Source organism: Alexandromys fortis, unplaced genomic scaffold, assembly GCF_014885135.2.
Source record: "Alexandromys fortis isolate MF-2015 unplaced genomic scaffold, M_Fortis_MF-2015_v1.1 scaffold_5, whole genome shotgun sequence".
Taxonomy (NCBI): Eukaryota; Metazoa; Chordata; class Mammalia; order Rodentia; family Cricetidae; genus Alexandromys; species Alexandromys fortis.
In genome coordinates, this window is record NW_026067924.1 from 19,228,816 (window position 1) to 19,234,362 (window position 5,547).

General features: G+C 40.5%; 1 pseudogene; it reads right to left on the reverse strand.

The window, feature by feature from the left end:
* Positions 1-3,823: 3,823 nt before the first annotated feature.
* LOC126501901 (uncharacterized) lies at positions 3,824-3,924 on the reverse strand (annotated as a pseudogene).
* Between the last annotated feature and the right edge of the window lie 1,623 nt (positions 3,925-5,547).

Here is a 5,547-nt window from a genome sequence, read left to right on the forward strand (position 1 = left end):
TAATGGAGTTCTATTGTGTGGTAAAAGCAATGACATCTTGAAATTTATAGGCAAATGAATGAAATTAAAAAAAAATCCTGAGTGAGGTAACCCAGACCCAGAAAGACAAATACAGTATGCAGTTACTGATAATTGGATGTCAGACATAAAGAAAAGGACAACCAGCTTAGAGCTCACAACTCCAGAGAAGCCTGGAAACAACGAGGATCCTAAGAGAGACATACATGGATCTCCCTGGGAAGGGGAAATAGACAAGATCTCCTGAGTAAAGTGAGAGTGTGGAGGCCAGGGTGGAGGGTGGAAGGAGAGTAGGGAGGGGAGAAGGGAAGGGGGTAGGAGAAGAGGAGGGATTATGAAGATCAAGTTAGGGGAAGAAAGGAGAGGGAGGGCAAGGAAAGAGATACCTTGATAGAGGGAGCCATTATGGGATTAGTGAGAAACCTGCCACTAGGGAAATTCCCAGGAATCCACAAGGATGACTCCCGCTAAGAATCTAAGCAATAGTGGAGAGGGGGCCTTAACTGTCCTTCCCTTGTAATGAGACTGATGACTACCTTAATTGTCATCATAGAACCTTCATCCCATAAGTGATGGAAGCAGATGCAGAGGTCCACAGCTAAACACTGGGCCGAGCTCCTGGATTCTAGGTGTAGATAGTGAGGAGCTATTATATGAGCAAAGGGGTCGAGATCATGATGGGGAAACCCACAGAAACAGCTGACCTGAGCTAGTGGAAGCTCACTGACTCTGGACTGACAGATGGGGAACCTGCATAGTGGGTGACAGCCGTGTGGCTTGGGCAGTCTGCGGGACCACTGACTGTGGAACCAGTATTTATCCCTAGTATATAAACTGGCTTTTTGGAGTCCTTACCCTATGGAGGAATACCGTGCTCAGCCTAGATACAAGGTGGAAGGCCTTGATACTGCTTTAAATGATGTGGCAGAAACCGTTGACTTCCCATGTGAGGCCTCCTCATCTCTTTGGAATGGACGAGGAGTGGGGTGGGTGGAAGGTGGGGGGACCGGGAGAAAGGGAGGGAGAAGGAACTGTAATTGGTATGTAAAATAAAATAGATAGTTTTTAAAGAAAAGAGTGAAAACCCAATTGACTTTGTTAACTAGATCAGATTTGGTGAGTCTAGTAACAGGTTGTTTATTCCCAATGTATTTAAGCCCAGTACAATTTGGGAAAAAAAAAGTTTTCTTGTATAATATAATCCCCAGTGCACAGGGAAGTATAATTATATTGAAATTCAATTCAGGATAAATGTGATTTCTTCTAAGAAGATGGACTCTAGAGATGTCCTGCCTGTACTTGTTTAAGGGCCTAAGGGTCTGACCTGGACTCCATCATACAAATTGTGTAGAGGTCATTTGGGCTATTAGCCACCTGTGGTCCTGGTTGTGAGAGCTTGGGAAAGCCTATGGCTATAGTGTTCATTTAGATTATTAGCCACCTCCGGTCCTCATTGTAGGAGCTTCATACGGCCTGGCCCAACAGATGGCTCAGATCACCAGGCTATCAATCACTTCCAATTCTCAGTTTTCTCTATGAAAGGTTTTTTTTTTTTTTTCATTTTGCACATTGCAAAGGCAACCCTGTACAGTTAACATTCGTGGTTTCTCAGGAGATCCTGGAACAAGGACCTCAGGCTATGGTACAACAGGAAAGGAAAGAGAAAGAGAAGAGGTGCCAGGTTCTCAAAACCCCCTTTAGAAGTTCACCAACAAGGACCTCACTTCCTTTCAGTAATCCCCACCTACGGAAGGTTCTCCCATCTCTCAACAGAACAGAAGGTTTGCCATCATTTAACTCATGAGTCATTGGGGAACACTTACCATAAACCAGGTATGTAAGTTACTGCATATTTATCTTATTGGATACAGTTTTATTTGGCATTCTTGGCAGCAGACAAGACCATATGAACAAAAGGTAACTAGACCCAAGAGATCTGTGACCAGATGGTGATTTTCTTCTTCACACTCAATGCTCCATTCCTGATGATGTGGACCTCTGCCTTCAATTCCATGACAGGGTCTCCTGCTCTTTATGCCAAGGGATTTGCTCAATAAAGTAATGTCTCTATAATTTTTAAAATATCCACCCAGCATCACAATATGGTGGTACTTTCCCCCCCATTTTTTGATATTTTTATGGGGATGGTTCATAAGCATAATTTTGCAATCAAATCTTCAAAGTATTACTACATGGGAATAATACATAAATAAGAATTTAAAATCCACGATGAAATGGAAATAAGACAGTTTAGACAGAAAATGTATGTGAGCATTCCTTTGGAAGCAGAGTCAAGAGCACCTAGTAACTTCTAGTGATGGGAAAAGTTAAAAGAGATAGACTTTCAGAATAGCCACAGAGAAACAATCATGCCTATTCAGATATAGCTATCTATTCCAGACTGCAATCGTGAGAAGTATGATTAATTGGTATTCAGGTTATCTATTGCTGTGCCACTAATCATCCCAAACTAGAATGCTTTCTTATTAAAATCAAAATCAAAGCCATAGAGAGATAACACATTATAACCAATAGAAATCTATTATAAAACAAACAGATAAAACCTCTCAAAAATAGTAAGTATTGATAAAGATGTGAAAAAATGGAATGCTTACTTATTGGCATGGAACTATAAAATAATGCTATTAATAATGGCATTTGATAAAAAATAGGATTACTCCTGATCTAACTATTCCACTTCTGGGTATGCACTCCAAACAGATTAAAGCAGAGTCTTGAGTAAATATTTGTGTACTGGTATTCTCAGCAGTATTGTTCATAATAGCCCAAACACAAATGCGAGCTCATATCCATCAAGGTATAAATGGGTAAACAAAATATATTGCGTATGTGTGCACACACATGCATGTGTATTAGTTTGCTTTAAAAAGAAGAAAATTGTGAAACATGACACAACATGGTTGAACTTTCCATTATGTATATGCTAAGTAAAATAAGGAAGGCACAACAGACTGAAGGACAAAGCCTGTATGATTCCATTTCCACACGTATCTTAAGGAGTCAAACTCACAGAGACAGAAAGCCAAGGTGGAGCAGTGGCTGGGGAGGAGCACGGAGTGCCGACTGACAGAGTTTGGTGTGAGCCCAGGTTCTGGAATTAGATGATGGTGACAGTTGCACAGCAGTGTAAATATACGGAAGATGAGACAGTCAGACCTAAAAATGATTAAGGTAGTCCTGTATCAAGACATGTGTTTGCCCCTGTCATATACAGAGGTTTAGTGATGTTGCTTTTATCCCCCTCCTAGCATCCCCTTGGAACAGTAGGGAGAAATCCAGGTGCTGGGATAACCATGATTGTGTCCAGGTCTGCCTTGTTTGGGCCAGGTGATCAGCATTTCCACCCCAGCTTCACTGTTCCTTTCCAGGCATCTCAGCTCCACCCAGAGCTCATTTTTTTATCCTTCCAGGGGGAGAACGTCAACCTCAACTCCTGAATTTGAACCCCAGACATGTCCATCCCCAGGTCACTCACGTATTTGATAGCTGATGTCAGCTGGCTGTTAGAACTTAAGATGAGCTGTTGTCTGGACAACTCAGCTTCTGCAGAAGCATGCCTGGAGTTCAGTAGAGCATGGTATGTGGGTTCTAAAAATGAGCTAGAACACGACTGGAGAACATGGTAATCACCTTGTGCTTCCAGCTTTGAAGCAGTTTTACTGTAAGAAAAGCATGTGACATGTTATGATGGCAACTGACTGAGAATTCCTCCTCTCTCATCCTTAAGTTCTTTCCATGAAGTGTTGGAAGGTAGAGAGCAATCACAAGTTATCCCAGTCCTCCCACATGCTAAGACCAAAATTTGTTTGCCATCCTTGTGTTGGGGCCATGCTAGTCCTCTCTGTCTCTTTCCAACTTTAGTATACGTACTGCCAAAGCAAGCACAAGAAAATCCAACCACTCGTCTCAAAAGAAAGCAATCCAGGCTTTGCTGCTTTCTTAAGAAACAAACAAAGCAATGACAAACAAACAAACAACAAAGCAGTGTATCAAACACAAGCCCAGGGTTCTAGCAAATGTGTCCACATGACATCCTCTGAGGGAATTTCTAGAGGTTTCATTCTGAAGGTGTTCTTGACTGTCTTAAGACTACAATGTCAAGTTGCCTCTAAACACATCAACATCGGAGCTGGTGTGAATGTGAGCCTTTGATGTCTTTATGAAAAGCACCGACCAACGACACTGAACACAGTGTCCAGAACAGGATGAACTTGGAACTGAGTGGGTGCAAAGACTGTAGGACAGTTTTGTTTTTTAGTTAAGGAAAGAATTAGATAAGTATTTGTTAGAAGATACAAAACCTCAAGAAGGATACTGATAATTCTAAGAAATGTTTCTACAGCTGACACTGTTTTTCAAAATGTCATAGTATTTTCTAAAATCATCCTCCTATGGATATGATCTTATAAAGTAATATTATCTTGACAGGGTATAGTTTTCATTCTGTTGACTCTTCCCATGAAGGATCTTGTTTGCAAGAATTGCATAGACACCTGTGAGTTTTCCTCTTTTTGTATGTTTCAGGAACGTGTTGCTTTGCTTTATTGTATGTTAATTCTGTGCACTGGTTTATAACTTGTTTTATTTACAATGTATAATGTGTAATTTAAGCACTTGAGTTGTTTAGAATTATGTGGCATGAACTCTGACTTTTAAGGATTTTGTTAGTTAGTGTCTATCATGAGCACCTCTGGTTAGACCTTTATGCACAAGATAGTGTAAGACAATCTCTAGACATCTACAGAAGGACTACTGGGATGTGGTCATGTATACATTTAAAATTTAATGAATATTGCTAAATTATCTTCCCAAAATTGGGCTAACTTATACCTCCAACCTGCAGTAAAGACATAGATCTACTTCGCCGTCTCCTACCAACAGCTTTTGTAAATCTATCACTTTTCCCTAAGTATTATTGAGATAGGGCTCCCCCCCCCCCGTTTGTTGTTTGTTTCTGTTTCCACATGTATTACCTTTTTCTATTTTCCATCATTTGTCATCTGGGAAGTCAAACTTCCCCACCCCCTTTTCTTTTTTCCAAGACCGACCTTAGTTGTCTATATGTTCTATTTATTTAGAGAAATGTCTGGACTTACGGGAAGCAGGTACTATGTTTTAACCTTTGTTCATGTCCTTTTGGACTATACGCTGTTAACATTTCTGTGACATTTCCAAAAATTAAAGGCCACATTTGGTTAAGTCTCAGCTACAAGTGAGACGGCAAACTGACACACAGACACATAGAGTAGACATAACATCATGATGAGGTGAAAAACTGATGTTCTGCCAAGAAGGAGCAATAAGTGAGGATACAGAGCTAAGAAAGGAGAGTTGTAAACTGTGGTATTAGGAAACTGGTACATTTATTTTTTTTTTAAGTTAGAAATTCTCATCAGAATAGGGAGAACCTCCCTGATATTAAAGCTATGTTCAGGGATGAGCATGCCGTCAAGAAAGCTCTTGCATAAATGCTCTCATTATCAGTGGCCAAATAGTTGTGTTCCAACA